The 15,024-nt window shown below is 37.5% G+C and overlaps 1 protein-coding gene across 28 annotated transcripts in view; it reads right to left on the reverse strand.

Moving 5' to 3' along the window:
- Window positions 1–15,024, reverse strand: part of DLG2 (discs large MAGUK scaffold protein 2) — a 2,072,859-nt gene that overhangs the window by 184,861 nt on the left and 1,872,974 nt on the right. The window lies entirely within an intron of this gene.

Here is a 15,024-nt window from a genome sequence, read left to right on the forward strand (position 1 = left end):
GGAAGTATGAGCTATAGCAGCATCTGGTATAAACTCAGTGAGTGAAAATAGTAGTGCCATCTTTAATAGTGAGGAAGGGTTTGCTGAAATACAGGCTGTCATCCTGCAGGCTGGTCCATGTTATTCCATGAACTCTTCAGTCGCAAACTGGTAGTGGTGGTGTAGAGGGACACTTAAAAACATGTTTTTCACATTCATAATTATACTACCTAGAGAGGTTATATAATTGCAAAGAATGGAGTGTCTGCATTTAATAACTTTTGTAGGCTTCATGGTGTCTGGTGCTTTTGAGGTGGGGGAGTGGGAATGGCTGGCACAGAGTGGGTGAAGCATAATCATCACACCATACTTTCCCTTCAGATGAGATTCAAGATTAGACTCACTAGAAGATTGTGGGGGTGGACAGGTAGAGTTGGGTGCCTTTTGCATGCTAAGAGGTAGTAGTTAAAGCTGTAGAAATGAATGAGGTCATGGATAGTTTTGGATTAATTGAGGGAAAACCACTCAACTTCAGAAAACTCACAGTATTAGCCTCTGCTTCGCACCCAACAGATTTTTAACGAATATTTGTTGAATTAATAAATAAATACCAGATTGGAAAGTATATCAATCTTGCTTACAATGCCTGTGTCCCCCACTTCTGTTATGATCCAGACTAAATTTATCTTTTAATAGCTAACTGAAGTAAGTGTGCTTTCTGAGTATTCTGAGTCTTTCAGTTTGAAAAAGTCCTCTTCTGAAAGCCCATCAATCAGTGTTAATATTTCTTGCTTTATTGAGATATGGCAGGCACGATGAATGCCTACTTTTATAGCTTAAGTTGCAACTAGATTTTCAGGGCAGAAAACATGTTTTCTTGCATGGCCAAAAATTCCTCCATCCAGCAGGGTAATTGGCTACAACAAGCTTTTAATAAATAGAAACTTAGTGCTTAGTTTTATTGGTCTATGTTAAATTTTTTTAAAGTTCATTTATTTATTTTGAGAGAAAGGGAGAGCAAGCAGGGAAAGGGCAAAGAGAGGCAGAGAGAGAATCCCAAGCAGGTCCCGCATTGCCACCACAGAGCCCGATGGGGGGCTGGAACTCACAAACCTCAAGGTCGTGACCAGAGTTAAAACCAAGAGTCGGATGCTTAACCAACTTAACCACCCAGGTGACCCAGTTTTAAAATGTTGTCAGAGAAGGAAAAAATAAATAAATAGAATTTGGAACCTTAAAAGTGTTGAAAAATACAATGTGTGCATATAAATGACTGGTGCTTAGGTTGGAAAAGACAAAACTTTAAGCAACCAGAGGGAGGGGACTGAGTGCTGATAAAACTAGAACTGTAGTGTGAGGGAGAATCTTGTATGGAAGAAGCTGGTAGAGTTGCTTCTAGGAGGGAAGAGATGGGCTCTTCTTCATTCCTCAACAATTCCTGGGTTACCTAACTACATCAAGTACTGTGTTAGGCAATGTGGATACAATAATAAGTAAAGGAGTGAAAAAGACAAGAAGGTGACATACGAAAAGGTGCATGGTGTTGGGAGACAAGACAAGAACTATCACATTCCACTGGGATTTTTCTCAGAGTCCTGCCCAGTTTGACCCACGATCTCCTGCATGCTTTTTATAAACATTTATGTCAATTTTCTGCTTCATGCTTTCATTAGCACTGTTTTTTAGATTAACCTATCCATTGCTAGACAGATCTCATTATCAAAGAGTGCAATCTCTTTCTTTTAATTTCTCCTCTATGAGATCTACTTCTGCCCCTTGCAATTATATAAAATCTCTCATCTCCTTAAGAGGCTCTCTTGTATTTGAATAGTGTGGTCATGGTATTTGCTGTTCTTGTTCATAAACCTAAGCATCCATTTCTTCAACTAATCTTTATCTGATAAAGTTTCCAGAGTTTTGTTCCCCAAGTGGTTACCTCTAGAACAATTTAATTATAACTCTATAATAAAGTGATCCTTGTGCTGAGCACAAGACTCCATCATGATCTGAGAAGAACAGATACTCAAGAGAGGATCGTGACTTTCCCAAAGTCACATTGTTGGCAAGTGGAAGGGACACAATTCAAAGCCAGGGCTTCAGCCTACTATGCCAGTTCCCATCCAACCTATAAATATAAATGAAGAATGAAGACCCTTTCATTTCCTCTTCAATCAGATTTTAAACAACACAATAATCTCACTGTAGCCTTGTCTACCTATGGTCAATAATCTTCTTCCAAATTCAGACATACATTCGAACTGGCCTGGGCAACCTGGAATGTGTGGTCACCCTTGTATATATCAAAGGCATATCTCCCTTTTGATAATTAAAACTGCATGTATTTATAGGCATATATCAAAAGAATGAAATATAGAAAAACACGAATAGAGGACATTTCTTTTTTTTTTTAATTTTTTTTAATGTTTATTTACTTTTGAGACAGAGAGAGACAGAGCATGAACGGGGGAGGGTCAGAGAGAGAGGGAGACACAGAATCTGAAGCAGGCTCCAGGCTCTGAGCTGTCAGCACAGAGCCCGACGCGGGGCTTGAACTCACTGACCGTGAGATCATGACCTGAGCTGAAGTCGGACGCTTAATCGACTGAGCCACCCAGGCGCCCCATGAATAAAGGACATTTCAAGAAAGAATTTCTTAAAGTAAACTTTCGTCTTTTGTCTGCATTATAGATCAGATTACCTTTTCTCAGTGGATTCAGAGTTTTCAAGCGCATTTTTCATTCATTTGCCCTTTGAAATAGAATTATTGCCGTTTAAAGGTGATATGCAAACTCCGTTCTACCTATACTTATTAGAACTAAAGCTAAGGATATGCCATTCAGATTGATGTACCCTGCTGCAGGATGGTACACATGAGACTGGTATGATGTTAATACATTCTCTAATTCATTTGTAAACAAAATTCTGTTTTCATTTTTGTGAATCCTGAGGTTTGGGTTGAATTTTAGTTTCCTAGTCCTCAGCACTTAATCTTAAAAGGGCACTTTCATATGTTTTTCACAAATATTTATTACCAGAAAAATAGAGTGGACAGCATAGTGATTGGTCCAGAAATGCAACTAGCTTATGCAAAAATTTTAGGGTCTATGCTGGAGAAATCAGTGATCCTTTCTTCAGGAGTAGCTAATTTCCTTCTAGTTGGTCCAGGGTCCAGTACTAGGCATGTGCAGAAATAAAGACAGGTAAGGATGGTCCCTGTTTCCCATTCACTTTACAATCTCCTGGGGAGATGACATGAAAAAAACAAAATCAAAAGCAAAAAGATGGAGCTCAAGCCGAAATCCATGGAAGAAGAGATTTAAATGGACAGCACTGGTCACATCTGGCACTATAGATGTGGTGGTCATTGAAGCAGGGTAGGATTTTTGAAGGCAGGGTGAAAGTCCTCTGACTCACATAGCAGCATCCAATTGCTAAGGTGTAAAAATTCAGGGATAGAAAATCTATTTTCAACCCTTTTTTTTTCTATCCTTGCCTATCACTTTTCTCTGCACTGACAACCTATTTTATGAGCTTAGAACAAAAAAAAAAAAAAAAAAAAAACAACAAAAAAAACACACAAAAAACTGTACAGAGTCCCAGGACACACCTTGCTGTTTCATATCTCTGTGCCTTTGTATAGGCTACTCCATCCACCTGGGATATTCTTGGTATTTTAATTCTTTAATATACTGTGGAGACATCCCTTTCAGAGAAGCTTTCCCTAGCCCCTCTAAGTAGAGGTAATCGTTCCTTTCCCTGGGTCACCTCTGTATTTCGTTAACACTAATATAATTGTACTCATACCCTGATATCATCATTTAAATGACAATAAATTAGCAGTAAAATTGTACATTTATTTGTCTTTCTGCTAGATGAGAGTTTCTAAAGCTCAGGGATATGTTTCACTCAGCACTAGATCTCTAGTCCCTGGCAGAACTTAGAAGACAATAAGTGTTTGCGGAGTTTAATTGAAACTTCAGACAGCAACAATCCTTCATTTCCTGGACAAAGAATTTCCTGGCCCATCAAAGTGCTCTATTAGAATATTTTCCCAATCCTGAGCTTGCCTTAATTAATCTGCTTATTCACTGAATGCTTAACATGAGCCAGGCAGAGTGTTAGGTCCTGGAAGTGGTAGACAAAACAGACATGGTCCTGCCTCTCATATACTCCCTCCTCTTGTTCAAACCCAAATTATTCATTCCTGTTACTTTGCTGTAAAGTAATATTCTTGCCTCCAGGGTAACTTATCAATTCAGAAGGCCACGCATAAAAGCAAATTGGTGTAGAGTAAGCTTCAGCTGAGAAATCTATAAAGAAGCATTCCATACCTCTGTGCCCTTTGGAAACAGTACTCCTTCCTTACGCATATATGTATATGTATCTCTATGTACATGTACATTCCTATGACAAATGTATGCATATATCATAAATATGCAATATGCAATTAAGGCCCATAGAAGAATACAACCCATTTATAAATAGAATAATCCCCTGGCCCTTCAAACTTAGACCCACTTAATTAAAACCAGAGCATGGTTTGTACTTTTAACATAACAGCTTATGGTTTTCAAGTTTAAATCTTTTAGTTTTGGTCCTTTGTTTCTTTCAACTCCATTGTGAAGGCCCCACAAGTACATTTATGTCCTGAAACTGAAAGACAGATAACTGTCCCAAACTTGAAAATAAATAAAGAAAAAATTAATATCAAACAACTCAAAATGCTTTAATGCATTTTCTGGTACCAGATATGGCTAAACAAAGTAAGAACTAAATAAATATTTCACAAATAAGTGAATACGTGAATGAAAGAACAAATACTTGCAATTTATGGAATTCTTTATTAGGGCAAGCCAATGGAAGAGGTTATGGCTTTAAAAGAGAAAGACAGTTCAATACCAAGCCTTGACCCAACTGGTGAAAAGAACTCTACCTAGATGACAAAAACAAAAACAAAAAAACCCCAAACTTTATAGCTATTCTTTAAATTATTTCTTTTCTCACGTCTTAGGACAATGACATATCTTTGATGGGTATAATATCCCATCTACCTAACCCAACAAGCTTATCCTGTTGAAGTCAGGTATTTAACACCCAATGAATTCCAATGGAGATTAGAGGTAAGCAGATGTCTGATTAACTTCTCCATTCCCCCAAAGCCTTGCCAGTTATGGTTATTTTTTCAGTTACTGGGTTTTTATCATTTCTGGACTTGCTTTATACATCAAAAAATGAATTGGATGTTTGTGGTGGTGGGTGATAAGGCCCCCTGAAGAAGGTAAAAGCAGAAGGAAACGTCAACATTTACTGAGCCCTTGCTTTTTTTTTTCAGGCCCTGTGCTAGATTTTGTACATACAAAAAGAAAAATAACACACTCCACTGAAGGGTCTATATATGGATACTCAGTTCTTATTACTGGGTGTCATAATAGGTCTTGGTATACATATTCCTTATTTGTAATTTAGTTTCAGAAAGAATATGTATACCAGAGAAGGAAACAGATCCCTTTGGGTTTTCTCTCATGCACATATTCATGAAATTCCAAGTTTGTGTTGTCATAGATGAAGAAATTTTATTAAAAAAATAGAAAATCCCATCTGGTCTGTGAAACAGGTTTCTCTAGGGGATATCATGCATGTTTTTACAAATTCATCTCATTGGGTTGTTTCTGGGTGGGTAACTAAAAATCTGAGGGACAGATGGATTCCTTTCTATTGTTAACATATATAATACATATTATTTGGGAAAAATTGGCAATATAAGTAAATTAATATTTCCAATAATAATATACTGCTAGTGATTTACTGATTTGCTTAAAAACTTCTTAAAACAATAGAAATGGGGCTGACTTTTGTTGCTCTTGGCACTTCAGCATAGTCTGGATCAAGGGCAAGAGAGCTGAGTAAATCCCTGGCAAAGCCCCCTCCAGACTTTCCATTCTGTGCTTTTTAGAGGTGCAATTTCTACTGGTACAAAATAAGCACCTGCAAAGGACTGAAAGAGTGCTCATAAGACTTGGACAAGGAAGTTTATGAAAGTCTCCTCAGAAGTTTTGTAAATTTACATGCAAAACAGGGTCAGATAACCATAATTTAATTAAAAAATTTTTTTAAATAGAAAGAAAGTGTTTTTCTTTATATTTGCCTTATCTCTATAACAACTAAACAGGTTTGGAACAATGCTATCTTACACTAATTAAGAACATGGCCTCACAACATGGCATTTCATGAATATTAAATGCAAGTGTGTGAATTATCTAGTTTCAATTATGCTGTAACATTCCTGACTTTCAGTCATGAGCAAATACTGTTTTGTATATAGAATATGCATTGAGATTTGTTTTTTTAGGAATCAGATGAAACTAGGAGAAATGAAGGGGAGCCCACTGCTTGAATCACACACCCTGATGTAGACCTTGGAGGTCTGTATCTACTCACTTATTATTCAACTTTCTATCCAACATTATTGAGCCCCTCCTATGAGCCAGTCGATGGGAGGACAAAGAAAAATCTTGATCCTTACTAATGAGCTCCTTCTGGTGATGGCAACCCACATAAACAGATAATTATAAAACATGCCTAGAGCATTTGGGATCTAGCAAGAAGATGAAACCCACTGGTGGGGAGGGAGGGAGGGAAGAGAAAGGTCTTCTAGGAAGATAAAAAAAAAAGAATAATGCTTCTTTATTTGTTTGTTTATCTGTATCCCTACTCATTTCCCTTTTCTGTATTATTCTGATGAAAATCATTTCATCTGTGAATATGTCAGTGTGTATCTCTATTTTAAAAATCATAATACTATTATCACATCTAAAATATCACCAACAACTTATCATCAAATATCCAGTTGGTATTCAGATCTCCGTCCCAGGAATGTTATGAATATTTTTTATAGCTAGTTTGAATTTGGATCCAATAAAGTTCATGGATTACAATTAGTTGATGTGCCTTTTAAGTGGCTTCCTATGTCTCTTTTTTTTTTCTTTCTTATTTTTTGAAGAAGTCTAGATTTTAAAAGTAGAGTCAGGAGTAAGACAAAGGGGAGGGGAGGAAGAAAAGTCCAGAAGAATAGGTTGTCAGGAGCAAAAAACCCTGTAAAGGCACTGAGGTCTTCCTCACTTTTCTTAAACATACAACCTTCGTGACCGTTCTTATTTTGGAAACACTGCTCAGTATGCACTATCTCCTTACAATGCTCTTATCTTCATATGTAGTAAATTCCTGCATCATCTTCAAGGTTCAGCTTTAGAAATTATTCCTCAACTTCTCAATCCCACATTGTCTTCACCCCCCCGAAGAATATATTACCTGGTATCTATTAGTTAACCATGCTAGTTGCTGGGCACAGAAGGATAAATGAAATCAAATCCCTCCTCTCAAGAAACTCACTGTGAGATATTTTGGGAAGAAAGGAAGTGATTCCATACTCGGGTCCATAAATGTACACTTTCCTATATAATTTAGTTACAGCAAGTGCATGCTCATTGTATGCATTCCATAAATTGGAAAGCAGAATTAGAAAAAAGTTAGATTTTCTGTAAAATAGTTAACAAATAGTCTTGCTCTTTCAGTTTTCATTTAAAGATGGAAAGTAAAACTTTGCCAATAGACTAAATATTTAGGCTGTGCTTTATTGCTTTTTCTAATGTTCCTATGCTATGCAAAGATTATAAGATTAATATTGAAAGATTAGATAATCAAATTATAATGAGTTTAGTTCCTATGGCTCACATTTCTACTTTTTATACTGCTGTTGAAACAACTGAAGAAAGCAGTATAAAAATGTATTATCTAGTCATATTTTTAAATGATGCTCTTGACTGTGGACAATCCAGGAATACTCTTTCATTCACTTAGGGGCAATTTTGATTTTAGCCTTTGCCAAGTTAAAAAAAAAAAATACATCTTCAAATTTACCACACTAGCACCTAACGCCAAGCCTTGCATATAATGAGCAAGAATGGATAGTGCATGGGCTTTCCACCACTTTCTAGTTGTGTTATCAAGCCTTATTTTCTCCTCTCTTCTCATAGTGCTACTATGAGAGGTAAACAAGGTAATGTGTGCAAAGTGTTTTTCCCACAGTGGTAGCAAACAAATGGGGAATTTAGTTATGATTGGTTAAATACATAAATAAATTGAATGTTTTGCTCTTGTCCTTCCTACCCTATCCAAATCCCTGACCAATCTTTCCAGACAATCTAAAAAACTATCTCCTTTATCACTCTTTAAAAAATCATACAGGACTGTCTTAAACATCTTAGCACTTAATTACATGCTGTTTCTGGGTCTGAATGTTATTCTCAACTGTAGCCATAAGTTCTTAAAAAATAAGATGGGTCTTCTACAGCAGTGATGTCAAAATATTTAACAACTAGCTGTGTCAGACATTAACTCTTTAGTGAATCTTCAGTTAATCAATGAGGTCTTTAGCTGCTCTGTCCTGGAGATGCATGAAAGCCCCGCATAAGGGCCTGGAATGGAGAATGGTCTAAAGCAGTTGGGAGGGAGGCACTCACGGGGCCCAGATGAGAAGCTATTTACCACAAAGAATATAAATATTCAGTGGTTTAAGAACCAGGAACACTGAAGGCAGCCTGAATATTAGTACTGGTCTCTTTGATACCTCTTTGGCACCCCTTATTTGTCAGAAACTCAAAACACTTACTGATGAGGTAAGAAATTCAGCCAAAATATATTTTCTCTTGCCAGTTCTCTACTTGTATAATTAAAGCTCAAAATAAAACAAAAAAGAGCCTGTCTGGTTTGTGCAAACGGGAAGTAAAGTTGTGTCATGGGATAATGACACCTTTTAATACTTGGGCGCCATACATGCTTTTCAATCAACATTATCTACCATCCTTCCACTACCTTTAGTTGCTCTTTCTCTGTACTGAAAAGCTGTCTCATTTGAAGAGGAAGAAACCAGTGTCCCGGGGAAGCATTTCCTACATGGTTACTGCAGCCTTCTCTGACTGAAGAATGTTTTCTGAGTTCCTCACTGACACAGCTGGGTTGGGACCCCTTTCCCAAGACTGGCGGCAATTTTTCTGAACAGATTTACTACACCAGAAGCAAATGGCCCAAGGAAATATACTTGGATTCTGTGTATTGCCATTATTGAGTGTTGTTTGGAAAGAAGCTAGATCAATGCATATTTAGGTGCAAGCTCATTAGGTAGGCAGGTTGACAGTATTGAGATAAGCTTCATGGGTAAAAAAAAAAAATTATGATTACATGTGGATGCCATGAACAGTATGAGTGCGTTTCCTATAGAAAGTAATTAAGTCTTGTCACTTCCTCTTCTATGCTGCAAAGGTGGAAAACAACCGAAGCACAGCTAATGGAATTTGGATCCAGTAGGTTTAGTGGAAACTGTTACCAAGTCCATCCACCAAAATCTTATTTAGAAAACTTCTTATTCCCTCAGTGGAAAGAAATGGGTGAAAAGTGGAAAGTGGTGAGTATTGCCCGAGGCTAAAGAACTGAAGGATTAATAAATTATACAAACTGTGAATCACAAAGTCACCAAAGTCTAATTTTGCTATAGAGCAATGATATTTGGCTAATGAATATTTTATTCTAGTCTATCTCTTTCTCACTGTGATATATATACATACAACTGGCAAACACATCTAGTCAAAAGTATCCCCATTTTATAGCTTCACAAATATCATGATAGCAATATGCAAATAAATTTGAGACATTGGGTGAGTCATTATCCTTCCTGAACAAGTTTCAGAAGCAAAGAGGGAGAAAAAAGATGACAATGGTATGGTCTAGCGCTAAAGTACTATAATTTTGAGCCAGAGGACATAAACTTTAAGGTTCATACTAAGTTGACCAAATCTGTAGTCACACTGTAAAAAATAAGAACATTTGACTGTGGTTTAGCTTAAAACCCAACTGCTATCAGCAACAACAGGTTTTGGTGAAACTGAGACGTTAGGTTTTCTGTTAATTATACCACTGGACAGATGGCTTCTGGCTGGTAATTTCTGCAGTAGTGCCAATATAAAGATCAGCAGAGTGTTGAGCAATTACCTGGTTAGTTTTTGTTACTGTAGAGAGCTTTTATTCTCTACCTTGAAGCCTTTCCCTCTTTCTTATCTCTTGGCAAACCCCTACTCAACATGGAAGTCAGTTTAAGGACATGCACCATCATCTGCTTGGCCTTCTTTCCATTAATTCTAGTGAACATTTGTACATTATGTATTGTACATATCACAAGTTGAAGATGGCTTTGGATGCTGGGCCAGTGTCCATCATCACCACCATCCCCTCCTAATAGTGACAGGTGCTAGAGTTTGTTTAGGAACTCATAAGGTCATGGGGAGGCTGTCTTTATCCTGTTTAAGCTCTAGAATGGGGCTGGTGAATTGGTTTTATGTTTATGGGTAAGCCAGTCCATTCAAAGTGAATTATACTGATGATTCTCAGGATCTCTTTCTGGCTGTATATGACTAAGAAAACAAGTCACTCAGGAGCCACTGAAAACTGTCCTGGGACCACGAGGGCAGTTAGTCTTAGGGTGCAGCTAATATCAAAAGAGGAAGCAGGATAAAACCAAAGGAAATGGACTTCTTGACAACCTGGTGAGCCATAGGATCAGACTTCTTGCGGTTGGCTTTACTGCTGTACTTTTAGGTTATAATCACCAATACATTCCCTTTATGAAGCAAGTCAGATTGAGTCATGGTTTCTGTTACTTGTACTATAAAGCAACCTCACCTGCTCCTGTTATGGCACAGTAAGAATCACACTGTGATAGAACAGTGGGCTCATGTGTTCATTTCTCCTGGATCATAAACTCCTTGAGTTCAAAGATTATTTTTCATTTTTGTAATCTTAGTACCTAGCAGGACATCTGGCACTGGTCTATGCTTAATAAATGATTAATAATAGACAAAAAAAAAAAACCCAAAACCAAACAAGTAAATAAAATAAGGTAATCTGGATTATTTGGGAAACATCTCTTTCCCAAGTATTTTGAATATTTTTAAATATTTGACTTGACTTCCCCATATGGTCAGATATCTTCTACAATCTATCCATAACCATTTCTTACTTTAATTCAATTCCCTAAAACTATTTTTTCTCCTTTTTCTTCCTAATCGTATAAACAATGTATGCTCATTACAAAGTTTCAAAAGATACATAAAGTACACAAAAGAAAGTAAAAATCAATGGCGTCTATGCCACCCACGGCATATACTGCTAGGAGTTTTCAACGTGGAGGTTAAATGATAATTCTGTTTTGTCCTGTTTTTGTTTATGTTTTATCTCCTGGACCATTCCCAGTACCACCTCTGTTAGGAAAAATAAATGTGGCACACACCTTAGTCATCAGAGAGTCATCAGTTTAACTACTGTATTTTCAGACCGAGTGAACATTTAGTGTAGTCACACTATGTGCTAAGTGTTTACTGTGCCAGATGCCTCCACATGGATGAGGGAATAGCTATTTACTGGGATATGAGTTATTTCATTTACATCCTCCCAACAGCCTTGACACAGGAATGACTATACTTGCTTCATAGCTAAGGAAAGCAAGGTGGTAAGATTTAGCACTAGGGAATACTTCCCAAGATGTACTTTTCCTTTGCATCTAGAAAACTACTTCATGAAGAGTAATGAAGACAAACCCAAAATCACTCTGTTAATTGCATAAGAGCTTTCACGGCATTAAAAATAATTTAAAAAAAACATTAAATCCTCAAGATTCTTAATAATTACAGAGATTTTGCTGCCTGGAACTCGTGGTGGTTAGCTCTTCTTAAGTAGGTCTTTGTATCTGATACAACAGAAGATGAAAAGGAGCCAGTGGGAGCATTAAGCCTGGACAGAAGAAGGGGTATGATAATAATGGGAGGCCACACAAAGCCATTCGTTGCCCTAGCTGCTTTTTGAAACAGCCTGTGAGGCAGGGTTCCTCGTGGAACCCCTAGGCAGCCTTCCATTAGTTCATAGCACTAAGGGTTACAACCACAATTTAAAACTAAGCTAAGAGAAGGATACCTGAAATTAACAACAGTCTCCCTGAGCAACTATACTTTCAAATGGCATAAAAGATAGATGATAGAGAGTTTTAATCCAGCTGACCCTAAAGGTCATCTTCCTAAATCAGTCTATGCCTCTGAACTGGAGGCATAGCCTTGATGGATCATGTTGCTGTCATTTCCAAAATGGAACTTAAAAAGCTTTTAGTCTGAGATCTTCATAGCTTTGATCACTTTCTTGCTCAAGTGACTTCTTTTGGCTTAATGGGAAAAAAGGTCAAAAGCAAAAACAAACAAAATTCCCATGAAACCAACCCACTGGAATTTCAGCGTCATTATTCTGAAATAGAAATAAACATTCTTCAGCACAGATAGGATTGCCCTAACAGTTTGGGGGCCCAGAACAAGGACACAAGTGGAGGCCCTCAGACCTAGGCCAGCCCCTCTTCTTTGCCATTGTTTCTTCCTGCACCACCAAAGGGCTTTCATGTAGATGTGTGACCATCCCAACTCGTGAGTCCAAGCTCTGATCAACAAATTATCGCCCCAGCCTCATCCCCCACTCCCAGGCAAACAGTAGCCTCTTGGTTTTCCTTCATACCCAGGAGTGGGCACACAGTACAACTCCTGCAAGTTGGCTCAGGATTGTTTGGGGAGGAAATTCTGGGACCCTATTTATTCCAAATGTCATCTAGGGAGCAAGATCCAAATGGGCCCACCTCTTGGCAAAACAGACTCCTCTAAAACTAGAGGCACAGAGCAAAGTTGCCCAGGTCAAAGGGCTATGGTGATTCAGGGTAACTTTTAAACCTTACCTTGAATTTAGTAGATTTATGACCTTTTAAATTTTTACATCTTTTTATACTAAGTTTTATATTTTGGTAAGAATTATAAAGAGAGCTTAGGAAAATGTGATCTCGATTGGCGTAGACCAAAAACGAGAGCAAAGGAAAAGGAAATCTTCAACATTATTTTTTTTAAAACCCCTTAAACTGATAGGGGCTAAATATGTGGGGAGAAGAATCAACACAGATCCAGGGCCAAGATTCCAAAGTGGAACCATGTAGAGCGGGGAAAATCTTATCGGATAATTCCACCATGGTGGGCGCAGGTTAGATTCTAGAGTCAAACAGGTGTGAGTTCAAATTCTGCCATATGCCAATTTCAATTAGAAGTATTTAAATGAGATTTTCTCTCATCTCATTTTCTCATTTGACAATGGGAAGCCAAAAACCTACCTGGTGGGGCTGTGATAGGATTAAATGACAAAGTAAATGTAAGACATTCAGTACTCTGCATGGGACTTAATAAACAATATTTACTATAATAATCAGGTACTTTAATGCAGTGTCAGGGCTGGAATTATGACCTAACCCTTGTTTAGCAAAAAACTTAGAAGGCTGTCATATATTATTTGGCATCAGTTTGTTTCCACGCTCCCCATTTGAAATCAAGTTTGTTCTTTGAACAAGGTAAGGACTTTGGATGTCATTCTAAGAATTAGTTAAAAGTAAACTGAAAGGCAATAACTCCATCTTTACTAGGTTTCCAAAATAAAAACAGAAATAAATTATCTAGCTGTAAGAACTATATCTTACTAACAAGAAAAAAATTATAATCTTCCCATTTACTGTGCATAGTTCTTTTAAAACCAACATCAGACTTCGTTTACCTCTTTTACAAAATTCAACTTGTAACAATAATCACTACCTTTTATTGAGTCCCCTTTGTGCCAAGCAGCGTACCGTTTTCTTTACAAACAACATCTCTCTGGTGTAATCGTGGTAACTTTCCCCTCCCCCATTTGACAGATAAGGAGAGTGAGATGCTCACCATGGCCACACAAACCCCTTCCCGTTTCACTCCCACAAGGCTGGAGCCAGGCTCTGAAAAGCTCCTTTAAACCTCTTCCCCTTCACCCTTCCCAACCTCTCTCAAAGAAAATGATATATGTCACGTAAGCAAAATGTTAATGCCTCTTTGGCTTTTAATCCTTTGTTGAGAGACATGTTTTTGTGTGTATGCGCTCTCTCAGAAGGTTCTTGTCACAGTTCATGTTTGTCTTCCTGCAAATTTAATTGAAAATAACTCATGCTAAATTTTCTTTTGCTGCTATAAATAGATCATATTCTTGGTGGGTGGAGAAGATGAAAAAGCCACCACCAAATAAGAAGAAACTCAGTTTACTGAGATCGGTACATTGGTTTATTTTTTGATAAAACCATTCCAAATCAAAACCCAGATACTGCCACAAAATAAACCACGGGCCCTGGCATATGATTTACAAAAATGTGGTACAATAAAATCCAATGTACAATACATTGCAAAAGTACTTTATAACTATATTGTTCTTGGCATTAAAATATATTAACATTTTTAGGAACCTTCAGCTGTGTGTCCCAAGCTTTACAGAGCCTCATGGGCTGGTCGGACCATAAGATGCAGATGTTTGTTTATACCTGCAATGATTTGCTGAATTTGCTGTCTTAATCATTAATGCTGGAGCCAAAGGGCTTTGAGCTGAACATAAGACGAAAAGACGTTTTACAGACCCCATGTGGGGCAGCCGTTTGTAGATTAGAAACCAAGTCTCAGGTTACACACCCCTAAGTGCCAACCACAATACATCACTCCTCTGCTCTTTTAAACAGAACTTCTTCAGAGAAATGGAAAATATGGAAAAGCTATTTATGGACAAAAGAAATATGTCTGAAAAATGTGTTCCTGGAAAAAGATATATTCCATATTCCTAATCTGCCAAGTTTTGGTGCAATCAGAAACTATACTAGGAAAGGAGAAGTAACTTTATTGGAAGCATAGTGGTACTGATGACCAAAATTTTTATCAGAAAGAAGCAAAGAGCAAGCTAAGTCCCTGGTAAAAAACAAATGCATCCATTCTTCTCAAAGAGATGCTAAAACAAGTTGCTTCCTTGAGGATAAAGATGTTCTTGTCAGATCTACAGATTCTACATCTAAAGAGAAAGTGCAATTATGCATAATAAGGTAAACACTTCGAACAGACAAACAGTTATGCGCTCAGAAGA

This window comes from Panthera pardus, unplaced genomic scaffold, assembly GCF_024362965.1.
Source record: "Panthera pardus isolate Hobbes unplaced genomic scaffold, ASM2436296v1 HiC_scaffold_12, whole genome shotgun sequence".
Taxonomy (NCBI): Eukaryota; Metazoa; Chordata; class Mammalia; order Carnivora; family Felidae; genus Panthera; species Panthera pardus.